Below are 26,321 nucleotides of genomic sequence, written 5' to 3' on the forward strand. Positions count from 1 at the left end.
AGAACGCTACGCCTTCTGCAAACGATTTGAGGTGACAAATAAACTATCACATACAGTACTTAAGTTTTTGAAAAGTCTTTGCTCTTCCAGGCAAGAAGCGGTGCAAAACTCACAACAGATTTCTGAATCTCCACAAGAGAATAATAATTTAATCACAATATAAATATATTTTTAAAAAACACCATAATGAACATAGATATGTGGAAGGTATAATGATGCAGGTAAGGTTAGAGGAATTTTGAAGAATAAAAATAATAATAATTATTATTATTATTACCATAATCATAAAAATTATATTACTGAGTTGGTGCATAAGTTTGCAACGTTCCTCCATAAATTTAATAAACACAACATGTACACATGACAGACTTTAGTCATCAATAATATATTCTCCTCCACTGTTTATAAGAGTTTGCCAGTGCTGTGGTAACTTCTCGATTCCGAAATCATAGAAATCACGTGATTTTGAGGCTAAGAAGTCATCGGGCCATGTTCGGAGTGCATCCGAAAAGGAAGTTCCTTAATGGTTGTTCGATAGAGAGTATAAAAGATGAAAATCTGAAGGCACAAGTTATGGTGAATAAGGTGGTTGTGGAATGACTTCCCAACTCAGCTTCTATGGCGTGTTTTTTGTTAGTCTAGCAGAATGTGGATGGCATTATCATTGAGTAGGATCACTTCACGCAGTGTTCCTGGTCATTGTTTTTAGATTGTGCCTGCAAGACGTCTCATTTGATGACAATAAATGTCAGCACTGATGTGTACACCTTGGGCAAACAACTTTTAGTTCTGTACGAGTTTCTGTTTCACCAGATGCGTAACATTGTCTTTTGTGGATGCATGCATGTCTTTGTACCAGGAGTTGCTGCTTTTGTTTGGGCACAACCATTCCTTTCGTTTCCTCACGTTACCATAAAGACACTATTTCTTGCCACTGGTATCTACACAGGATAGGAATGGTCAGTGTTGTTAATGGGGCAGCTGATTATGAGCAAGCAGAGATGCACATATTGCCACCCACTGATTTGCACGATTTTTGGCTGAGAGCATGCAGTACCCATACACCCAATTTCTGAACCTTCTTCATTGTGTGCAACTGTCACATGATGGTGGACTGATTAGAGTTTGTCACATTTACCAGTTCTCGAGTACAATGATGTGGGTCATTGTGGATTAATGCATTTAAATGATCTTCACTAAGCTTTGAAGGTCTTCCTGAACATGGAGGGTCACTAGTGAGAAACGATCCTCCTTAAAACAGTGCAATGGTGTTATCCCTATACATGGCACAAGTGTTTCTGGCTGTCACCCCTCTACTGAACTGAAACAGAAGAATATGTCAGAAAAGTTCCGATTTCTTCACTTGGCACTCCATTCCCTAGCATCCACAGCTCCACTCACTATCTCCAAATGACAAAATGGGAACATGTAAACTGAAACAGCAACAGTGAACCACAAATAAAAAATGAGAATTGACAAATAAACTCACAGCAAGTGGAATTCCAACAAGCAAAACAAAAAACACTGTGACCTTATGCAGAAAACTAATAATAAGAAATATATGTAAATGAAAGAAAAAAAGGGATTTTCACTTGATTAAAACAATTAGAATGTAACAAAAATAATATGTATAATTTTAATATAGCATTTGAGTTCACAAAATTGCAAGAAGTGTACAACAGAACTTCTGGAGAAAGAACAACCGATGCTGGTGTGGACACCCTCAGCCACGTAGCTCCTTCAACTTTGCTTCTGATGGCAGCAATGTTGATGCAATGCCACATGCTGCAAACAAGGGGAAGGACCTTCCATTAGTTTGTGATTCAGCATAGTGCAGTCGAGTGGCAAACGTTGTAATAAAAGGCACACAAACTGCCACTCAGTTTGGACTCATTGCCGAGGTTGTCCTACATGAAAGGCAAAGTAGGAAATATTCTATGTATCTGCTGGGAATGAGTGACAAACCACACAACTGCAGTGGTCTGTGTCTGGAGTAAAGCCTTCTGCAAAGCACAATTTGTGTGTGTGTGTGTGTGTGTGTGTGTGTGTGTGTGTGTGTGTGTGTGTGTGTGCGCATGATGCAAACAAATAAATACACTAAACTCTGACTAGTCGGGCCATTCCCTGCACATATGGGTGCCACATTGGGGAAGCGCCAGGTTATTGAAAGTGTGTGAAATTTAGTTTGAGTAGATAGAGACTGTGCTTTACTAAATCCAAAGAAACATTCATTTTCATACAAAACTTGGTTCTTGAGTGTGTACATATACAGCGCTATTGCCCACTATGAAAGATTTCCCAAATTTTTAGTTGTCAGAATGATGGTACCCAACAGTGGTGTGCTTTATCATGCAACTGGTTTACAAGCATTAAATTGGTACTTCATGTATCCTGTTGTTGCATAATGTCTCCAGGAAGATGCTTCAGCAACAGTACTATGAGAAATTGTCACGCTGTATATGCCCTCTTCTTAATCTCTTTCATCATTACTTTCCTTCATACCTTTTAATTATTTCATCATCCATTAATGTCTCACTGATGACCTCTGTGTTGAGTGTGTGTAAGCCAATGTTAATGTTCAATCTGTTTCACAGTTTTCCTTGTTCAGTCACTTTATCAATTTCCCTACCTGCTGGGACCTTTCAGAAGATGTCAGTAGCCAACGATTCCAAATTAACTGACTCACTGCTGTCGCTCAGTGCTGGCTCGAGATCTGCATCAATGGCTGGCTGCACTTTCCCACGGTCTTCATTATGGTAGTATTGTCCACTTTATGCCATGCTTCTGATGTTTGGAAAATATAGTTGTGTAAGTTGACTTCTTCCCACACCTTCGACATATACTTGGTGAATTCATTTTTGTATTCATTCGACAAGAAGACAAGAAGTGCATGTCGACTATGATATTTCATTGATTTCAAAATTCCATGGCCTGAATTAGGGCTGTCATGTTGGGTGGAAGAAGCAGTGCTTGTGTACCATTGGACCTTAAAGTCACATCAGGAGGATCACTGGGTGGATTGTCAGCTGGAAGGATAGCTTTCAGAAGAACCTTTTTTTCTTCTTCAGCTTTTTTCTCACAGCAGCTACAAATGTTTTGTGTAATCATCGGGAAAATGTCCTTTCATGCTTCCTTCTGAGCTCAATTTTGCACTGGTAATCTATTTACGTCTATGTGGATGTTGAGGCCCCCAATCATCATGAGTGATAGTTTATAACTCCCACTTGCATTACAACATGTCATTAATATTATGTGCTGTCTCTGTTGGTTGTACAAACTACGTTGCTTCTCATTCTTGGCAGCTAAAAGTTTTGAAGGAAGCATTTTGTAGGAGATGGCCATTTCATTGGCATTGTACAAGGCATTAGCAGGTAAATAGTCTTCCTTGCTTTTGTATCTTTTTCAATAGCTGACCAACTTTCCCCAGTGACCGTCAGTTTTTGCATGCTGTGTCATTTTTTCTAGTTCAGCAGGCAAACCTCACTTGCTGCAGACAAGTTACTTCCACCAAGTTGTTTGTTAAATGCAACTGCTTTTTCTTTATTATCAAGAATTCCTTTAATGCGTTGTTGTATGAACCATCTTTAAATAGCTACAGCCAGTTCATTATTCTCACAGTTTCGCATAACCTTCCATTTTCACAACTCGCTCTCCATTTGGTTTACATGCTGTCAAATAGCATCAATTTTCTTTCTGATGTCATAAATAGTTGCTCATCCAACACTGTACTTGGCAACCATGACTTTCTGTGAAGAACCTTGACTTAATTTATCTAAAGTTTTGAGCTTTGCTTGAGATCTAATGTAACATGTTTCCTTATAGAAGCAATGCTACTGAACTATAAAGAAAGCCACCATTTCAAACAGTGTAGCATTGTTTAACATGGTAATAAACTAACAAACACTGTTGTGCACAGTAATTCATTGTTGTGCAAATCACTTCTACTTGAATGACTAGATGCCAGAAGGGGGCCATATTACTGAGAGGCCTAATCATTGAGGGCAAGATTAGTGAGAGTTCAGTGCATTCTAATACTGATTTTATGTAAATACCTGTATATCTTTTTTAAGTATGAGAGCATGTGCTGGCTCTATGGTGTAACCTAAAGGCCAACAAATTCAATCAAAACAAATGTCTCATCAAATGAAGGTAGTAGCTTTTGTTAATTTCAATAATTTTTATTTATTTTTGGATTATTTTAGTCAAAGTGTGAAAGAGCGGCAACATGCCATTGCCAGCCAGTGTTCCTAGAGGGGAGCATAAATAACAACTGATTTCAAAAGTACCCAGTGATACCCAGTTGCAGCCATGTTTTTCTTTCTCAATTTCTTAGTCTATTAACTGTTTTAATATCATCCCAGCTAAATTTTGAACATCTATGTAACTACTACACCCAACATTGTCTTGTTTAGAGTACTAAATATTCTACTATCCATCCACCCCAACTGTTTTCTTCTCTACTGTTCCTTCCAGTGGCATGTCAGCTATTGCTGGATGCTGAAGCAGATGTCCGGTTAACATGTCCTTTCATTCTTATTTTTATTTTTATTTTTAATCTGACCATTTAATTTTTAACATTCTTCAATGGCCTATCTTTCAAATGCTTCTGGTTTCTTCTCCTCTGGATTTCCGATGGTCCACACTTCACTTCCGTACAACACTGTGCAGCAGGTGTACATTTTCAGGCAATTCTTCCTCATTTCTACATGTGACGTGTGCTAATCTACAGCTGACATCTTTCTTCCTTCAAACCACCATGTTTAATCTTGTTCCCTGTACAGGAAAATTCTTTCACTCCTTCCACTACTGTGTTGCTCACAGTCACGATTTTGAGTGAGTCACTGCTCTGCTTTCTACCTCTCTTCGCCTCATTCGTCTTTGCTTTGTTTCTTCTGAGGCTATGTTCTACATTCAGCAATTCGTCAGTTCCTTTATGCACGTATTTTTAATGTTCATAATAGAGGGAAACATTCCACGTGGGAAAAATATATCTAAAAACAAAGATGATGTGACTTGAAAGTGGATTTTTTTTTTCCGCTTTCAACACTAATGTTTCCAGTTCAAAAACAGTTCCTTTCACCTATTAAACAACCATTTCGGCTAGTTCTAATAACTTTTGCTTTATGTCCATTTCCGTTTTTCCCACATCACTAATCATTTTTAGCGGCTTCCTACAGGTTTTAACGTCATTATTTCTTCGTCAGACTATTGTTAGCCTCATTTTCATAATCTGCCACCACAAAACCACTCCTTTTTATACACTTGCACGTAGTTTTTTCGAAATTTTCCCGAATTTCTCCACCCTTTAACGTGTTTTGGAGGCAACACAACCACCTAACCTTTGTGCACATCGTTGTTTACCAACCCAAGTTCACCACAGGATCAACATAGCTCTGCTTATACCAACACTTTTTCGCCTTTTTTCACACCAGATCTCCAGTTGCTTTCCAGTTCACCTTTATCTCTCCCCATATTTTCATTTTCATTTCAGCCTCATGTCACACTTTACACCTTCTAATACCATGTCGCCATCACAACATCTCCACAACGACCCCATTAAGTTTTATTTGCATTCCCTCTGCAAACATGCCTTCGCTCTAGCCAGATTACGCTCCCATATTTTATTTTCCCAGGCCTGTCTGACATTTGGCATTACCCCCAAAGGCCTCACACTTAAAGTTCCCATCTCTGGCTGCAACCCTTCTTTCCATCAGTCCCTATACCAGTTCCAAACTGAACAATCCATTGCCCTCAGCCACCTAATCCTTCACCTACACATCAACTCAGCCAATGAACACACCCATCAACTCCTATCCTTAATAAAAGTCCTCAGTCTTTCCTCTCCCACATCCACACTGGCTGTTCAGAGCATCCTCCTACAGGCCAATCGAAAATTAGAACAGCATGCCACCCTCCACCTCAAAAAACTATCCAATCTCCTGGTTTCCCACCTCCGGAAAGTCAACTCAATCACCCTTCACAACCTTTCCAGCAAACCTCAATCTCCTCTCATTGCACACAGACCCAGTCTCTCCCATCTACTCAATCTCCCACTTCCTGCTCCACTCCCCCCAAAACCTCAAAATTCGACAAAACACAATCTGGAACCACAACACCCTAATTCAGTAGTTAACCTTTCCTCCAAACCTCTCTCCCAATCCGAAACCTCTGTCCTATCCAAAGGCCTCACCTTCAGCCCCACTCCCAGATTCAACCAAACAGCCCTCATCAAAGATTTACTGTCCTACACTCGTACTCTCTGCTGGAAATATCACTTTGCCACGAAGAAAAATGATCCTAATCCTACTCCTAATGATCCAACTCCCCAAAACACTATCCAAATTGAACCTTGCCTGGAACAGTTCCAGCCTCCGTCACAGCGGGACACACCTCCTCTTCCTCAAAATCACCCTCTCCAAACCTTCCAGGAATTTCTGACTTCCAGCCTTGCCTCTCAGTCCTTCTTAAAAAACCTTAATCCTACTCCCAACATCACCACTGCTGAAGCCCAGGCTATCTGTGATCTGAAGGCTGACCGATCCATCGTCATTCTTCCGGCGGACAAGGGTTCCACGACCGCGGTACTTGATCGTCGGGAGTATGTGGCTGAGGGACTGCGTCAGCTTTCAGACAACACTACTTACAAAGTTTGCCAAGGTAATCCCATTCCTGACGTCCAGGTGGAGCTTCAAGGAATCCTCAGAACCTTAGGCCCCCTACAAAACCTTTCACCTGACTCCATCAACCTCCTGATCCCATCAACACCCCGCACCCCTACCTTCTACCTTCTTCCTAAAATTCACAAACCCAATCATCCCGGCCGCCCCATTGTAGCTGGTTACCAAGCTCCCACAGAATGTATCTCTGCCTACGTAGATCAACACCTTCAACCCATTACATGCAGTCTCCCATCCTTCATCAAAGACACCAACCACTTTCTTGAATGCCTGGAATCCTTACCCAATCTGTTACCCCCAGAAACCATCGTTGTAACCATTGATGCCACTTCCCTATACACAAATATTCCGCACGTACAGGGCCTCGCTGCGATGGAGCACTTCCTTTCACGCTGATCAGCTGCCACCCTATCTAAAACCTCTTTCCTCATTACCTTAGCCAGCTTCATCCTGACCCACAACTTCTTCACTTTCGAAGGCCAGACTTTTTTTTTTAGTTTGATGCGGCCCACCACAAATTCCTTTCCTGTGCTAACCTCTTCATCTCAGAGTAGCACTTGCAACCTACATCCTCAATTATTTGCTTGACGTATTCCAATCTCTGTCTTCCTCTACAGTTTTTGCCCTCTACAGCTCCCTCTAGTACCATGGAAGTCATTCCCTCATGTCTTAGCAGATGTCCTATCATCCTGTCCCTTCTCCTTATCAGTGTTTTCCACATATTCCTTTCCTCTCCAATTCTGCGTAGAACCTCCTCATTCCTTACCTTATCAGTCCACCTAATTTTCAACATTCATCTATAGCACCACATCTCAAATGCTTCGATTCTCTTCTGTTCTGGTTTTCCCACAGTCCATGTTTCACTACCATACAATGCTGTACTCCAGACGTACATCCTCAGAAATTTCTTCCTCAAATTAAGGCTGGTATTTGATATTAGAAGACTTCTCTTGGCCAGAAATGCCTTTTTTGCCATAGCGAGTCTGTTTTTGATGTCCTCCTTGCTCCGTCCGTCATTGATTATTTTACTGCCTAGGTAGCAGAATTCCTTAACTTCATTGACTTCGTGACCATCAATCCTGATGTTAAGTTTCTCGCTGTTCTCATTTCTACTACTTCTCATTACCTTCGTCTTTCTCCGATTTACTCTCACACCATACTGTGTACTCATTAGACTGTTCATTACGTTCAGCAGATAATTTAATTCTTCTTCACTTTCACTCAGGATAGCAATGTCATCAGCGAATCGTATCATTGATATCCTTTCACCTTGTATTTTAATTCCACTCCTGAACCTTTCTTTTATTTCCATCATTGCTTCCTCGATGTACAGATTGAAGAGTAGGGGCGAGAGGCTACAGCCTTGTCTTACACCCTTCTTAATACGAGCACTTCGTTCTTGATCGTCCACTCTTATTATTCCCTCTTGGTTGTTGTACATATTGTATATGACCCATCTCTCCCAATAGCTTACTCCTACTTTTTTCAGAATCTCAAACAGCTTGCACCATTTTATATTGTCAAACGCTTTTTCCAGGTTGACAAATCCTATGAAAGTGTCTTGATTTTTCTTTAGCCTTGCTTCCATTATTAGCCGTAACGTCAGAATTGCCTCTCTCGTCCCTTTACTTTTCCTAAAGCCAAACTGATCGTCACCTAGCGCATTCTCAATTTTCTTTTCCATTCTTCTGTATATTATTCTTGTAAGCAGCTTCGATGCATGAGCTGTTAAGCTGATTGTGCGATAATTCTTGCACTTGTCAGCTCTTGCCGTCTTTGGAATTGTGTGGATGATGCTTTTCCGAAAGTCAGATGGTATATCGCCAGACTCATATATTCTACACACCAACATGAATAGTCGTTTTGTTGCCACTTCCCCCAATGATTTTAGAAATTCTGGTGGAATGTTATCTATCCCTTCTGCCTTATTTGACCGTAAGTCCTCCAAAGCTCTTTTATATTCCTATTCTAATACTGGATCCCCTATCTCTTCTAAATCGACTCCTGTTTCTTCTTCTATGACATCAGACAAATATTCACCCTCATAGAGGCTTTCAATGTATTCTTTCCACCTATCTGCTCTCTCCTCTGCATTTAACAGTGGAATTCCCGTTGCACTCTTAATGTTACCACCGTTGCTTTTAATGTCACCGAAGGTTGTTTTGACTTTCCTGTATGCTGAGTCTGTCCTTCCGACAATCATATCTTTTTCGATGTCTTTACATGTTTCCTGCAGCCATTTCATCTTAGCTTCCCTGCACTTCCTATTTACTTCATTCCTCAGCGTCTTGTATTTCTGTATTCCTGATTTTCCCAGAACATGTTTGTACTTCCTCCTTTCATCAATCAACTGAAGTATTTCTTCTGTTACCCATGGTTTCTTCAGAGCTACCTTCTTTGTACCTATGTTTTCCTTCCCAACTTCTGTGTTGGCCCTTTTTAGAGATGTCCATTCCTCTTCAACTGTACTGCCTACTGCGCTATTCCTTATTGCTGTATCTATAGCGTTAGAGAACTTCAAACGTATCTCGTCATTCCTTAGTACTTCCGTATCCCACTTCTTTGCGTATTGATTCTCCCTTGTGTACTATATTGTGATCTGAGTCTATATGTGCTCCTGGGTACGCCTTACAATCCAGTATCTGATTTCGGAATCTCTGTCTGACCATGATGTAATCTAATTGAAATCTTCCCGTATCTCCTGGCCTTTTCCAAGTATACCTCCTCCTCTTGTGATTCTTGAACAGGGTATTCACTATTACTAGCTGAAACTTGTTACAGAACTCAATTAGTCTTTCTCCTCTTCCATTCCTCGTCCCAAGCCCATATTCTCCTGTAACCTTTTCTTCTACTCCTTCCCCTACAACTGCATTCCAGTCGCCCATGACTATTAGATTTTTGTCCCCCTTTACATACTGCATTACCCTTTCAATATCCTCATACACTTTCTGTATCTGTTCATCTTCAGCTTGCAACGTCGGCATGTATACCTGAACTATCGTTGTTGGTGTTGGTCTGCTGTCGATTCTGATTAGAACAACCCGGTCACTGAACTGTTCACAGCAACACACCCTCTGCCCTACCTTCCTATTCATAATGAATCCTACACCTGTTACACCATTTTCTGCTGCTGTTGATATTACCCTATACTCATCTGACCGGAAATCCTTGTCTTCCTTCCACTTCACTTCACTGACCCCTACTATATCTAGATTGAGCCTTTGCATTTCCCTTTTCAGATTTTCTAGTTTCCCTACCACGTTCAAGCTTCTGACATTCCATGCCCCGACTCGTAGAACGTTATCCTTTCGTTGATTATTCAATCTTTTTCTCATGGTAACCTCCCCTTGGCAGTCCCCTCCCAGAGATCCAAATGGGGGACTATTCTGGAATCTTTTGCCAATGGAGAGATCATCATGATACTTCTTCAATTACAGGCCACATGTCCTGTGGATACACGTTATGTGTCTTTAATGCAGTGGTTTCCATTACCTTCTGCATCCTCATGTCGTTGATCATTGCTGATTCTTCCGCCTTTAGGGGCAATTTCCCACTCCTAGGACAAAAGAGTGCCCTGAACGTCTATCCGCTCCTCCGCCCTCTTTGACAAGGCCGTTGGCAGAATGAGGCTGACTTCTTATGCCGGAATTCTTTGGCCGCCAATGCTGATTATTTATCAAAATTTAGGCAGGGGGGGGTATCGAACCTGGGACCGAAGACGTTTTGATTATGAAACAAAGACACTACCCCTAGACCACGGGTATGAACGGCCAGACATACCAACAACTAAAGGGAACAGCCATGGGTACCAGGATGGCCCCCTCGTACGCCAACCTATTTATGGGTCGCTTAGAGGAAGCCTTCTTGGTTACCCAAGTCTGCCAACCCAAAGTTTGGTACAGATTTATTGATGACATCTTCATGATCTGGACCCACAGTGAAGAAGAACTCCAGAATTTCCTCTCCAACCTCAACTCCTTTGGTTCCATCAGATTCACCTGGTCCTACTCCAAATCCCATGCCACTTTCCTTGACATTGACCTCCACCTGTCCAATGGCCAGCTTCACACGTCCGTCCACATCAAACCCACCAACAAACAACAGTACCTCCATTATGACAGCTGCCACCCATTCCACATCAAACGGTCCCTTCCCTACAGCCTAGGTCTTTGTGGCAAACGAATCTGCTCCAGTCCGGAATCCCTGAACCATTACACCAACAACCTGAAAACAGCTTTCGCATCCCGCAACTACCCTCCCGACATGGCACAGAAGCAAATAACCAGAGCCACCTCCTCATCCCCTCAAACCTAGAACCTCCCACAGAAGAACCCCAAGAGTGCCCCACTTGTGACAGGATACTTTCCAGGACTGGATCGGATTCTGAATGTGGCTCTCCAGCAGGGATACGACTTCCTCAAATCCTGCCCTGAAATGAGATCCATCCTTCATGAAATCCTCCCCACTCCACCAAGAGTGTCTTCCCGCCGTCCACCTAACCTTCATAACCTCTTAGTTCATCCCTATGAAATCCCCAAACCACCTTCCCTACCCTCTGGCTCCTACCCTTGTAACTGCCCCTGGTGTAAAACCTGTCCCATGCACCCTCCCACCACCACCTACTCCAGTCCTGTACCCCGGAAGGTGTACACGATCAAAGGCAGAGCCACATGTGGGAATGACCAGCAACAAACTGTCCATTCGCATGAATGGACACAGGCAGACAGTGTTTGTTGGTAATGAGGATCACCCTGTGGCTAAACATGCCTTGGTGCACGGCCAGCACATCTTGGCACAGTGTTACACCGTCCGGGTTATCTGGATGCTTCCCACTAACACCAACCTGTCAGAACTCCGGAGATGGGAACTTGCCCTTCAGTATATCCTCTCTTCTCGTTATACGCCAGGCCTCAACCTCCGCTAATTTCAAGTTGCCGCCACTCATACCTGACCTGTCATTCAACAACATCTTTGCCTATGTACTTCCGCCTCGACTGACATCTCTGCCCAAACTCTTTGCCTTTACAAATGTCTGCTTGTGTCTGTGTATGTGCGGATGGATATGTGTGTGCATGCGAGTGTATACCTGTCCTTTTTTCCCCCTAAGGTAAGTCTATCCACTCTCGGGATTGGAATGACTCCTTACCCTCTCCCTTAAAACCCACATCCTTTCGCCTTTCCCTCTCCTTCCCTCTTTCCTGATGAAGCAACCATTGGTTGCGAAGGCTGGGGTTTTGTGTGTGTGTTTGTGTTTGTTTGTGTGTCTGTCGACCTGCCAGTGCTTTCGTTTGGTAAGTCACATCATCTTTGTTTTTAGATATATTTTTAATGTTCCATACATTCAGCCACATTGGCTATGCCATCTATGATCATCAGCACTGGTATCTGTTCCCCATGCTTTCTTATTGCTCTTCCAAAATTTCCTTTTACTTCCTCTGATGCTCCTTCCATGTCAAAATTTTGCGACTCAGTTTAGTTATGAACCATGATGGGCAGCTAATTTATGTTAATTACTTTCATTACTTATAAAAAAGCTCTTGACTGCAGCATTTGCAGTTAATAACAAATAAAAGCTCTGCACAAATGAAAATAGAGGCTATTACAATCTTTTTTTCTTATAACCAAAATTTCTATGTAGGACAACAGATTTACTGATTTCAGTTAATCTTTAAGAGATGCAATCATGATCCCTTGATTCAATAATAAGGTCACAAGGGGAGGGTCTGACATGTGTGTCACTGATTTTGGCCACATTTTGCAAGGATGTTCTATATTGAAAATAAACAGACATGTGTTTTTGAAGAAAATGAAGGTCAAAGTCTATCATGGAAAATTCTATTTTCAGTGCATAGCATTGAAGGATAATCTAAGAACAAACATGTTGTATTAATATACAAGGTGACCCAACAAGGACTTTACAGCTTTAGAATCATATAGAAATTTACTGAGATAAGTGATAGACTTGGTAAATGTGTCATTTTCCAGCAAACAACCCAAGCTTCACATGAAAATGTCAAGCGTCATTTTGGATCAATGTGACTACCATTTGTGATGTGGCAAACATCCCAGTGGTAGCAATTTATCCCCACATTCATTGCAGCAAATTGGGTGTAACTTGTGCAGCAGCAGCATAGATTTGATTTTTCAGTTTGGCTAAATTGTTTGGCAAGGGAGGGACATACACGTAGTCTTTAATGAAACCTGAGTGAAATAAATCCAGTGGTGTCAAGTCTGAGGAGCAAGGTGGCCATGCAATTGGCTCTCCACGGGCAATCCAGCAATCTGGGAGCGATTACTGAGAAAACTTCAAACTTTCCCAAGAAAATTAGATGGTGCATCATCTTGCTAATAGTAAACCATACCATCTCATTCATCTTCATCGATCTATGGAATTAAAAAGTTTTCAAGCATATCCAGATACCCAAAATATGCACCAGCAAAGGTAGCCATTTTGACAGTGCAGTATGCTCGCATCCCTGGTGGTGGAATGGGGTACTGATGCACTACGCCAATCAAACTTTAGTTTGTTTACTACAAAATGAGATGTCTACTAATTATGGAACTAATCTACAGGTGTTGTACTACCAAACTGCTGGTCTGTGTTTGATTCATGGGTGCTTTCCCTTTCTTTTTTCTTTTGCTTTTTTTCTCCAACTGTACCTGATAATTGGATGACTTTTCTTTGCAATTTTTATTAAGTAAAACATTGGGATATACATTTAATAATCAAGCAAGTATATGTAATGTATTGACTGATTGCTTAATTCTCACTAACTGTCTCATTGTGAATGTTCTCACAATCAGTGGGGTGAACCTTATCATAGAAATATATTTCTCACACCATGCACAACACACAGACCAAAGCTCGCTGCATTGACATGCTTTATGATACAATTTTCATGGAAAAACGTATGTTTCACACTGTTAGAGTCAGATCTATTAATTATCAATTTGAATGTGTACCATGCGTATAAAAGGATTTCTTGAAAGGTACATGTCTACAACTGGCTACAGACCAATGCATGAATTTAGATAGCATCCACTCTGTCTTGTAATTCTCTGCTTTGCTGTGATATCACCTAACTTTGAAGCTGTGCAATGAAATTCTTTACCTGTTGAAAAATGAACGTCACACAGTTGACAAAGAGAGGTACATTTCTGTGGTATCGTTTTCACAGTTAGGTCAGTTGAGCATCATTAGCTACAAAAGTCCTATCATAGTGCATCATGTAGTGTGATGAAAATAACTTATTTAATGTCATGTGACTAGGGCCTCCTGTCTGGTAGACCGTTTGCCGGGTGCAAGTCTTTCAATTTGATGCCACTTTGCCAACTTGCACGTCGATGGGGATGAAATGATGATGATCAGCACAACACAACACCCAGTCCCTGAGCAGAGAAAATCTCTGACCCAGCTGGGAATCTAACCCGAGCCCTTAACATTCATTCTGTCATGCTGACCACTCAGCTACAGGGGGCAGACACTTATTACATTATTAATGACACCTGCTGATGTTTTATTTAAAGAGAGGGAAAGAAAGGTATTCTCATTATCAGAATATTATCAGACACACCAAAAAAAAAAAAAAAAAATATCGAATGAAAATAAATGCCATGACCAAGAATCAAACACAGACCAGTGGTTTGGTAGCCTAATGCCCTGAGAACTTTTTTTATTTTTTGATCTCATTTTGTATGTTATTGTTCGTTGCATTTGTTGTTGGCAGCATTTCCAGATGCTGCAATGGATGGGTTACTTAACAGACATATACAACCACTCGTCCGGCGAAAGATCCGTACTCAAAGACTGGAAAGGTGCACAGGTCACACTAATATTCAAGAAAGGCAGAATGAGTAATCCATTAAATTACAGGCCCATATAATTTAATGTCAATATGCAGCATGATTTTGGAACATACTTTGTGTTTGAACACTGCCAGACACTTAAGTACGATTTGCAGAGTATCCGCATACATGCAGATTATGGATTACCTCAAAGAGAACAGTCTATTAACAAATAATCAACACGGGCTTAGAAAACACCATTCTCGTGAAAGAGAAATAGCTCTTTACTCACACGAAGTGTTGAGTGCTATCTACAAGGTATGCATTTCCAGAAGGCTTTTGAAACTGTACCTCACAAGTGGCTTGTAATCAAAGTGGTGCTTATGGAATATCATCTCAGTTATCCAATTGGATTCATGATTTACTATCAGAGAGGTCACAGTTCACAGTAACTGACAGAAAGTCGTTGAGTAAAACAGAAGCGATTTCTGGAGTTCCCCAAGATAGTGTTATAGGCCCTCTGTTGTTGTTTATCAACATAAATGATTAAGGAGACAATCTGAGCAGCTGTCTTGGGCTGTTTACAGAGGATGTTGACATTTATTGTCTAGCAAAGTAATCAGAAAATCAAAACCAAATGCAAAATGATTAAGATATGATATCTGTATGGCCTGGAAATTGGCAGTTGATGCTAAATAATGAAAAGTGTGAGGTATCCACATGAGTGCTAGAAGGAATCCATTAAACTACAGTTACATGATTAATCAATCAGATCTAAAGCCCATAAATTCAGCTAAATACCTGGGCATTACAGTTACAAATAACTTAATTGGAAAGGACACACAGAAAATGTTGTGTGAGAGGCAAACCGAAGAATACGTTTTACTGGCAGAACACTTAGAAAATATAACAGATCCACTATAGAGAGGGCCTACACTATACTTGTCCATCCTCTTTTGGAATACTGATGCGCGGGCTTGGATCCTTACCAGACAGGTTCGTTGGTTGTTTTAGAGGGGGGGCAGAGGGGGGGGGGGGGCAAACAAAAAAAAATGAGGTCATCAGTCCCTTCGGATTAGGGAAGGAAGTCGGGCATGCTCTTTCAAAGGCACCACCCCAGCATTTACCTGAGGTGATTTACAGAAACCACAGAAAATCTAAATCAGTATGGCCGGACACAGGTTTGAACCGTCATCCTCCCAAGTTTGAGTCCAGTGTGCTAACCACTGCACCACCCCACTCACTTTAGCAGATAATGAAGTACACTGAGAAAGTTCAAAGAAAAGCAGCTCGTTTTGTATTATCACAAAATACAGAAGAGGGTGTCACTGATATAATGCAGGGTTTGGGGTGGACATCATTAAAACAAAGATGTGTCTTGTTGTGGCAGGATCTTCTCACAGAATTTCAGTCACCAACTTTCTTCTCCAAATGTGAAAATATTTCATTGATACCAGCATACATTGGGAGAAACAATCATCACAATAAAATAAGGAAAATCAGAGCTCACACCGGAAGGACATAGGTATTTGTTTTTTCTGCACACTGTTTGAGAATGTAATAATAGAGAATTATTGCTAAGTAGCTTCAATGACTCCTATGTCAGCCACTTACGTGTGATTTGCAGGAGTATCAATGTAGATGTATTAGACAGGGCCTGAATGCAAACAACTAACCTACGGTCGTCATTTACAAGTAAAACTCCCCCCCCCCCCCCCCCCCCCCCCCTGCCCCCTCCCTAACACACACACAACTCTCTAGCATGGATGTCTCAAATGATGCTAAAATAGTTTTGTGAAGTCCTTACAGTGTCTGCTTTGCTGACAATGCAAGTGTTATAACCAAGCCTAACTGAGTAATTTCAACACACAAATATGTAAATAATATTCCTTTGAAAATTAATGACTGGTCCACTACAAATGAACTGCCAGTGAACTTAGATAAAACACAATACATGCAGTTCAATACTGCACAGGGCCTTACCACGTTGTGAGAAATGTAAGTCATTAAATGAAACAGAGTACTCTAAGATCTTAGGTGCTTGCATTGCTAATAATGTCAACTGGAAGTCAAATGTTACAGATCATCTTAAATGTGCAAGCTCTGCAACTTTTGCACTATAGGCGATATCAGATTTTGGAGATCAAAATGTAAGTACATAGACTTAGTTCTCCTATTTTCATCCACTACTGTCATATGGCACTATATTTTGTGGTAACTTGTAATTTAGAAAAAAATGTGTTTCTTAGATAAAAGAATTTAATGAGGACATGGAATGTAGCAGAGGAGGGTAATATTTACTGTACCTACTGACACCATGTCAAATAACATATTCAATACCATAACCATATATTCTATGTGTATGTTGTGTGCACTGACTGATTTAAGTATTCATATTTTTACTGTTGTGTGGATTTTAATTCAACTTCTGTTTCTCACTTGTGCAACTTTTATCCAATTATTTGATTTTGTTATCCAAATCGCCAACATGTTAATAGTGCTAAAATCAACTATTAACATTTTCTCATACCAGAAGAAATGCTTGCAACAGAACATAGTTCATACACATACAATGGAATTATGATAGTAATAAAATGTACAAAGTACACTGAGGTGACAAAAGTCATGGGATACCTCCTAATATTGTGTTGGACCTCCTTTTACCTGGCATAGTGCCAGGTCTTGTGACACGACACATTGTCATCCATAAAAATTCCATTGTTGCTCGCGAACATGAAGTCCATGAACTGCTGAAAATGGTCACCAGGTAGCTGAATATAGCAATTTCCAGTCAATGATCAATCCAGTCGAACCAGAGGACTTAGTTCATTCCATGTAAACACAGCCCACACCATTATGGAGCCACCACCAGACTGCACAGTGCCTTGTGGACAACTTGGGTCCATGGCTTTGTGGGGTCTGCATCACACTAGAACTCTACCATCAACTCTTACCAACTGAATTCGGGACTCATCTGACCAGCCCACAGATTTCCGGTCATCTAGGGTTCAAGCGATATCGTCAGGAGCGCAAGAGAAGCATTGCAGGCAATGTCATGCTTTAGGAAAGGCACTTGAGTCAGTCACCTACTGCCACAGCCCATTAAAACCAAACTTTGCAGCACTGCCCTAACAGATATGTTCGTCATTCATCCCACTTCGATATCTGCAGTTATATCATGCAGTGGTGACTGTCTTTTAGCACTCACAACTCTACGCAAGTACTGCTGCATTGACCATGGTGAGAGATAATGCCTGAAATTTGGTATTCTCGGCACACTCTCGACTTTGTGGATCTCATAGTACTGAATATCCTAGCGATTTCCAAAAATGGAATGTCCCAGGCATCTAGCTACAACGAACGTTCCATGTTCTGTTAATTCCATTCTTGTGGCCATAATCTTGTCAGAAACCTTTTCACATGAATCACCTGAGTACAAATGACAGCTCCGCCAATGCACAACCCTTTTATACCTTGTGTAAGCAATAGTACCACCATCTGGATATGTGCATATCACTACCCCATCATTTTTGTCATCTCAGTGTAAGTAAGCTGTAATGTTGCTTAAAGGTACTGTTAATGAGTGCTTCAAAATATAATTTCTCACGAAATTGTAACATACGTCAAACTCAGATTATAACAATAAAAACTTAATAATTTACTGTAATTCATGACATGAATAATTTTTTGCAAAACTTTAATTTTTATTTGTAATTTTGTCAATATAATCTTCTCAGTAATGTAAAAAGTACATATGATAATTGTGAAGGTATTTAATATGGCTTGGCAGAGACCACACAAGCAGTCTTTGTAAGGACGCTCTTTGTACAGTCGTATTTGGAGTACGGTCTGTGCCAGTCAGTATAATTTAGTTCAGTGTGAATGATTTTCTCTTGGTTTTGTCACTATATTCAAAGCTGAAAACAAACATGTTGAGTACTTAGTAGATGGACACTGTGTTCCAACACATGAGTGTTATGCCCAATTATGAGAGTTCCAATTACAGTGAAGTGAGTCTATTGAGTTACATTCCTGTGACAACACCTTAAATTCAAAATTAGGTTGAATTGAATTTAACAGAATTGTTAAAGACAGTGTGTAAGGTTCATGTATAAATCTCTTATGTACTGACATCAGCCTTGCAGTACATAAACTGCTTTATGAAGTTCATTTTAATATTGAATTGTAAGCGGAAAACAACAGTAGTGTTCATAAATATAATACTTGAAGCAGAAATGATTAATACTATGCCTCATTTAGCCTTAAAGTGACTCAGAAAGGAGTGAGGTATTCAGCCATAAAAATCTTTGGCCATCTACCAATGATGTAAAGAATTTTGGGGATACAAACTCAAATTGTATCTGCTTTACAACTACCTGCACTCCAGTGAAGGATTTATGAACATTAAGTAGTATGATGTTTTGATGTTTTTTTTTTGTGTGTGTGTGTGTGTGTGTGTGTGTGTGTGTGTGTTTGAGACAGGGAGAGATGGTACATTGAACATAGTTAAGTATAAATCACTGTATGTGAACACAGGGTCAGCATTAATAAAACTGATCAACTGCCGGAACGGGTTCCTGACTGAATGGAGGAAAACAGATCCTATGAACACGTGTCTGGAAATGGATGGTGAGCATGCAATGACAACAGACCATCCTTGTACACAGTACAGAGCTGTGTCGCATCCTTGTCACAACAGATGTTCATAGTGAGCTCTACGGGATGCAATGAACATGTTCACACATTCATTCATGGATACTGCACTTTTTCGCATGTTCCAATCTCTAGAATGACATGTGTCACAAACATGCAGTTAAAAGGTCTGCACACCAGGAACTGGTTCAGCATACACAGCACTTTTCAGATGCCTCCAGAGGTAAAAATCCAGAGGGTTTAGAACCGGTGATCTGGCTGGCCAAACTACAGGGTTTCCGTGTCCTATCCTGTGTCTGGGGAAGATGTTGTTGACGTGCTTGCGAGCGATAATGCAGACATGGGTGGATCTCCGCCATGCAGAAACCACATAAACTGTCCTATTGCCAAAGGCACATTCTCTAGCAGCCCAGACAGAGTACTCTGCAGCAACTCTAGGTACGTTCCTCCACCGAGGCATTGTGGAATGATAACTGGTCCAAGTATGTGGTCCCCAAGAATCCCTGCCCACACATTGTAGCTGAACCGATGCTCATAAGATGTCTCATCATTCCCCTAGGATTGTCTGCAGTCCACAGAACGATTATGCAGATTGATGATGACAGTTCTGGTGAAGGTTACTTCGATGGTAAAGAGGATTGATGACAGAAATCCAACAACTGTGATCGCCTGGCGAAAAAACCATCGACAAAAACCCTTCTGTAGAATGAAATCGGCTGCTGATAAACCTTGCACTCATTGCAAGTGATACGGATAGTAGCGGTTGTCATGCAGGATACACATAATCGTACTTTGACTTAAACCATGTTGGCAGGCCACTTGCCAGCAGATTGTACTGGGGCTCATCTCAATATCCTGTACAATCTGGTCCTCCAAAACTGTTGTACACACAGTCCACTGCCTCCCTGCATGTTCGTCTATCTGAAAAGACTCATGATCACACAAGCGTCCAAAAAGGGCTTGAAATGTTGTTCAATGTAGTTGGTGTCTTTGAGGGTACTTGTTTTGATACAATTGTGCTGCATCTCGACCGTTTCCACCTGCTGGGCCATACACAAACACCATCTCGGCTTGTTTCTGACATGGATACTGGACCATTCTGCTGTTTACAGTACGCTCTGCCAATCACACAGTCTGCAACACACGAGGAACACATGGCACACGGTCAGAGGAACTTGTATCCGTCAGCACCATCTACCGTGGCAATCACGCATTTCCAGACAGATGTTCACACGACCATTGTTCCTCCATTTCCAGCCAGGAATTCGTCCCAGCAGTTCGTCGATTAGCCGGCCGTTGTGGCCGTCGTAAAAATTGCTGTTTTGAAGAGCACGCTGCAGTGCGTAGTGTAAAGCAGTCGCCCTCCGTTTCTGGCGGTGGCGCCGCTGTGGCAATCGCAGCTTTGGTGTCTCCGTCTGGTGTGAAAGGGGAAAGGTTGCCTGTTCACGTGCATTTAAGGGGCGCTATGAGCTCGGAAGGGGGCCCCAGGGCTCCCTTTTTTCCTCTTCCCTCCTTCTCCCACCCAGAGCGGATTTTCCTCCTTCCCCCCCCCCCCCCTCTCCCCCCTGAGACCCTGCACCCCATACTTGCCTCTCTCCTTCCCACATCCCTCCCTACCTGGCCCTCTTCAGTGCGCCCCCCGCTCATCTCCCCCATCTCTTCCCCTCCCTCCCTTCTTCAGGTCTCCCTCATCTCCTTGCGCCTGGCAGATCCTCTGTCTTGATCATCGTCAGTGTGCCACATCAATGTTGTGTTTAGTGCTGTTTCTCCTGTGCGTCAAGAGGTGTGATTTTAATTGTGTACTGCCTTGAGGTTCGCCATCAGTGTTTGTTATGTGCTACACCATCCATCAATACCTTTCATGCTCCAGTCATACTGTGCCTTGTGTTCTTTTAATTGTCGCAGTGTGTGGCTTTTTGTGTCTGCTACTTTTAAACAGTTTTATATCTCCATTTTACGGTCACCCCGTTTTTTGTCTATTGCCTTCCATGATGTTCCCCCTTTTTTATATCTATGTTCACCATATTCTCTCCTTTGTTCTTTTTAAATGTCTTCTATTGTTTGTTCTATGTCTTTTGGCTGAAGAGCAGTGCATATGCTGTTGCCAGCCCGCCCCGATGGGGAATTGAAATACAATAAAGAAAAAAAAATCGGAATGGGGTCAGTCAGTCGGAGGCAGTTGGTCAGCCAGTGTAGTCTGTCAGTCTCGGCGAGTCTAGTCGGTTGGTCAGGCGGAGAGTGTCTGGGTCAGTTACTCGTCACCGGTTGCTGGTCTGTCACTCGTTCGCATTTGTGCGGCAGTCAATGTCTGTTTTTCGTCTGGAGTGCTAGTATGTGTTAGGCCACCAGTCTACTCGAGTTGCTCAGGCAATGGTCATTGTCGGTTGGATCGGTCGGTTGGTCGGTCGCGCACTGAGACACGAGATGACGTGTCCGTCTTGAGCGTCGGCGCATGTGAGGTCCCCACGTGAGTCCAGTGGGCAGCGCCGTATAGAAAGGGGTTGTGGCTTCGAGGTTCACACGAGAGCAACAGGAGCGAAACCACGACATCGGGCTGGCCGGTGCGAGCTGCGACGCCGTGAGACGGGAGATCGGCGCGTCTTCCTGCGTCCGTTGAAGCGGCTGGAAGTGGACGGTTCGGGAGAGCGTTGGGGGTGCTGCGCCATGTCTTCGCCAGAAATCGCAGTTTATTAGAAGTTAAGTGATTGGAGATATGTTGTTTCATTTACTTGTTAAACACTACTTGTTTTAAACCCCCCCTCCCCACCCCACTGTCGGCCAGGGTTGCCGAGCGGTTCTAGGCGCTATAGTCTGGAACCGCGCGACCGCTACGGTCGCAGGTTCGAATCCTGCCTCGGGCATGGATGTGTGTGATGTCCTTAGGTTAGTTAGGTTTCAGTAGTTCTAAGTTCTAGGGGACTGATGACCTCAGAAGTTAAGTCCCATAGTGCTCAGAGCCATTTGAACCATTTTGAACCCCACCCCACTGTCGGTCTGCCGTACCTTAAAAGCTGCCTCTGTCAGGTCGGATTCGGTGTTAACGAATTTATTGCTTAAAGGCCGAATTCTTGAAATATGTTTTTATCTTGCCTATCATCTTGCGAGGTGGTATATGTGTAATGTAGAGCATGTTGTACATTTTATGTAAGTTTGCATTTATGGGTTTTATTTAAATAGTCATTTTAGGTTATAAGGTTGCCACCCTTCCACCGTAAGAGTCCTTCAAATAAAAAATAAAAAAAATAAAAAAAACAAATTGCACTTTCGGTGGCAAATAATTTGAGTGTTGTACCATTTCCATCCCTCTTAGGGGGTGCCTAGTTTAGGTGTTTGTGTGAGTTGTTACAATTTTTTTGTTTAAAGTAATCTGGTGTGCTGCAGATTTGCACCAGTGTACTCTTTCAGAGGTTGTTGTGAGTGGTCATGACTACGGCTGTGTTAAAAGGGAGCAGGCAAGCTTCTCAGCCCGAAGGCTCCTACTCTTAATATTGTTCTTTCTGCCTCTAAATAAAATTCTAAACTGATATTTCGAGGTTGCTTTTCTGCTTATAATTTTAAATCTGTTTTTGAAAAAGCTTTTAGGAATAAAATTCACATTTGTTAAAAGTAATTTCATTTTCCATCAGTTACTTCCTGGCAACTACTTCCACGCTCCCCTAGTGTGATTAATTGTGTTAATGTTCTTGATGAATCGCTAGTAAATACAGTAAATTCTTTAAGAAAATATTTTGGAACACAATTTACTTCAGTCTGGATCTGCGCTGCTGCTACGGTCGCAAGTTCGAATCCGCCTAGGGTAGGGATGTGAGTGATGTCCTTAGGTTAGTTAGGTTTAAGTAATTCTGAGTCTAGGGGACTGATGACCTCAGATGTTAAGTCCCATACTGCTCACAGCCATTTGAACCAAGTTTGACGATTTTGTTAATGGTCATACTGTACGTGAAAATATAAATAAACACTTTGGTAAACATGTTGCGTTATTTTCTTCTGAGAACATGTACTATATATAATTGTGAAACTAACTCATTCTCTGTCATAGTGAGAGGACACTTTTATGGTCCAAAGGACATCCAAATACTCAACTAACGTCTACATACCAACGACGTATCCTCCAAGGATGGCGATGGCGAGGACGCAGTTGGAGTCTATGAGGGCACCCAGCATGAGAGATGTGATGAAGGTGCCCAGGCGGCCGAAACACAGCGACAGGCACACCGCCATGGCTCTGCAATAAGAAAATGCACACCAACAGCTCTATAATTTTGGTAATTGAGAGGTAAAACATGTTCACTCGGTGATACGCGATAATCAGTAGAGAGAGAGGGCTGTTTATGCAGGGGAAGGCAGAAGAGGGGAGTACAAAAGGACTCGAGGGGGGGGGGGGAAGGAGATAGGGAGAGGGTAGGCGGGGAGAAAACACAGGATGGAATGGGGGAGGAAGAGGGAGCCCAGGGAAAGGAGAGGGGTGAGGATCAGAGTTGATAGGAGGGATAAATGGAGGGAGAGAGGGCACCATCCGGGAGGGGGAGTTGATGGAAGCCACCTTGGGAAAGGAGGTGTAGGGTGTAGAGATGGAGGGTAGGGGGGATACAACAGTGAAGACGTGGCAGGGGGCGGTGATAGGAGAGGAGCAACCAGGGGGTGAGGGGGATCAAGGCGGCGGGAGGTGTAGAGGATGTGGATATGATCGAGGAAGAGGAGCAGATGGGGGAAAGGAATGAGATCATAGAAGATCCGCGTGGGGGACGGGAGGCGTATATGGAAGGCGAGGTGGAGTGCGTGACGCTCAAGGATCTGGAGGGACTTATAGAATTTGGGGGAGGGGGGGGGCCTTCCGAGCTGGCATAAAAACCTTACCGTGCGCCACTCTGACCAACCTACGTCCCACTTGCCGAATAGAGAGGCCTTATATTAAAGTCAAGTCTGTAAACTAGAACAGCTGGTCTCTAGTATTAACTTACCTTGCTATCGATTCGATAGGAGAAAGTGTATGTGCCTTTATTGCCTGCATAGGCTCAGCTTGAATTTGCAATACGATCAGTTTGTCCGATTTGCAGACTTTGACATACTGCAGTTTTAAACGATAAAATTTATGTTTGGGGCAGTATGCCGGTGCCAGCCCCATCATACAGGTCACATACGAGTAAGTATCCAAATTCCTCAAAATTTCAGTTTTGTGTTAAAATGGTTACGCAAACATTGGAATACCAGTGGTGCTCTACCCATACATGCCTCTTGCATTGGTGTGGCTAGTGGTGGCAGGCTTAGTGGTACCGAAAATACACTAATCAGCCAAAACTTAATGATCGCTGTCCACCATGACGTTGGATGCCGCATGGTGGCCTTCCGAGCACGTGACTCAGTAACGAAAGTACATAAGCAAAGCAGACATGGATAGGCATCAGCCTAGCGAAGGTATGGGCTGCAAATGGATAAATAAATTGAGCTCAGTGGCTTTGAGAAAGGGTGGGTTATTATTGTGCATAGCTCGTGAATGAGTATCTCGACAACAGCGAAGGTGGTCGAACGTTCATGTGCTGGTGTCGTGAGCATCTATAGAAAGACGTAGAACAACACTGAAACTACCACTAGACGCTAAATAGTTGGACGCCCCTGACTCTTCACAGAATTTGATGTTCGGAGAATTGTCTGCTCTGTAAAGTAGGGTAGATGGCGATCTGTAACGTCTCTGTGGAAAGAGCACAATGCTGGTGGATGCACAAGTGTTTCAGAGCACATTTTTCATCGCACATTGTTGAACACGGACCTGCGCAGGAGACCACCCTTACATGTTCACATGCTGACTCAACGAGATCATCAATTATGACTGCAGTGGGCACAAGAACATAGGGATCCGTCCATAGATCAATGGAAACGTGTTGGCTTTTCGCATGAATTACATATTTTTGCTACACAAGTCTATCGTCGCATCCATGAACTCCGTCATCAAGGTGAACGGTGGTTCGAAACATGCATGGATGCAGGCGGGTGGGAGCAGTATTGTGCTACTGGGGACGTTTTCTGCACTTGCAAGGGACTTGTGGTAGTAATCAAAGACATGCTGACAGCTGTGCATACCTGCATCCCCTCATGCTTGATGTCTTCTCTGAAGGCGATGTCATCTTTCAGCAGTATAATTGTCCATGTTTCAGATACAGAATCGTGCTACAGTGGTCTGAGGAGCATTATAGTGAACGCACATTGATGTCTCGGCGAGCAAATTCGCCCAATGTAAATCCTTCTGCGTGGCTATTGGGAGCCATCACCATGTACGCAAATTGGTAGCCCATTATTTACGTGAATTACATCAACTGTGCGTAGACATCTTATATTACACACCTTCAGAAACCTACCAATGGACTGTCGGCCACAGCGATGTCGCAGATTTGATGTTTTATCGGTTTGCTGATATTCACGGTACACGCGTGAAATGGTCGAACGGGAAAGTCCCCACTTCATCGCTACCTCGGAGACGCTGTGTCCCATCGCTCGTTGCGCCGACTATAGCACCACGTACAAACTCCCTTAAATCTTGATAACCTGCCATTGTAGCAGCAGTAACCGATCTAACAACTGCGCCAGACACTTGTTGCCTTATTTAGGCGTTGCTGACCGCAGCGCTGTATTCTGCCTTTTTACATAACTCTGTATTTCAATACGCATGCCAATACCAGTTACTCTGGCGCTTCAGTGTAAAGGACTTGACAATATTTATGATTAATTCCTTCCACGTTTCAGCCTTCTCTCCTTTGCTTAGTACTGCCTTTAACTCTTATTTTTCAAATGGTGATCACCGTACAGATACTTGTAAACGTACACAAAACAGTTCCTCAGTGCTTGTTGGACTGACCCTGTTCGTGTCGCTCATATGCACTCGAAGAGAAAATGAAATCTGTGCACCACATTTGGAAGTGCTGGCAAGAACTGTGGTGGCTTACCTGAGATAGGTGGGGACGGTATCGTCGACGACGACGTTGACGACGGACACGCACATCCCGGAGAGCACGATGAAGGCCATCGGCAGCAGCAGCACCTCCAGGTCGGACTGCGCCCAGAGTACGGCCACGCCGCACGCCCCGGACACCGTCAGGCACACTGCTGTAACGGCAGCGGCACCCGTCAGTAGTTCTGGGGAATGGTGGGTCTACACCTAAACCTGTACATCACTGTGCAGCTTCCAAAGAATGAAATAATAGAGGTCCCACA

The 26,321-nt window shown here is 42.6% G+C and overlaps 1 long non-coding RNA gene across 1 annotated transcript; it reads right to left on the reverse strand.

Annotated features, from left to right (window-relative positions):
• Positions 1-1,677: 1,677 nt before the first annotated feature.
• LOC124718789 lies at positions 1,678-26,108 on the reverse strand. The gene is made up of 3 exons (XR_007005903.1): positions 26,054-26,108; positions 23,213-23,340; positions 1,678-1,785 (listed from the first exon to the last, which is right to left on the reverse strand). It is a non-coding gene; the product is annotated as an uncharacterized LOC124718789 (long non-coding RNA).
• Between the last annotated feature and the right edge of the window lie 213 nt (positions 26,109-26,321).

The sequence above is a fragment of the Schistocerca piceifrons genome, chromosome 10 (genome assembly GCF_021461385.2).
Source record: "Schistocerca piceifrons isolate TAMUIC-IGC-003096 chromosome 10, iqSchPice1.1, whole genome shotgun sequence".
NCBI classification, from domain to species: domain Eukaryota; kingdom Metazoa; phylum Arthropoda; class Insecta; order Orthoptera; family Acrididae; genus Schistocerca; species Schistocerca piceifrons.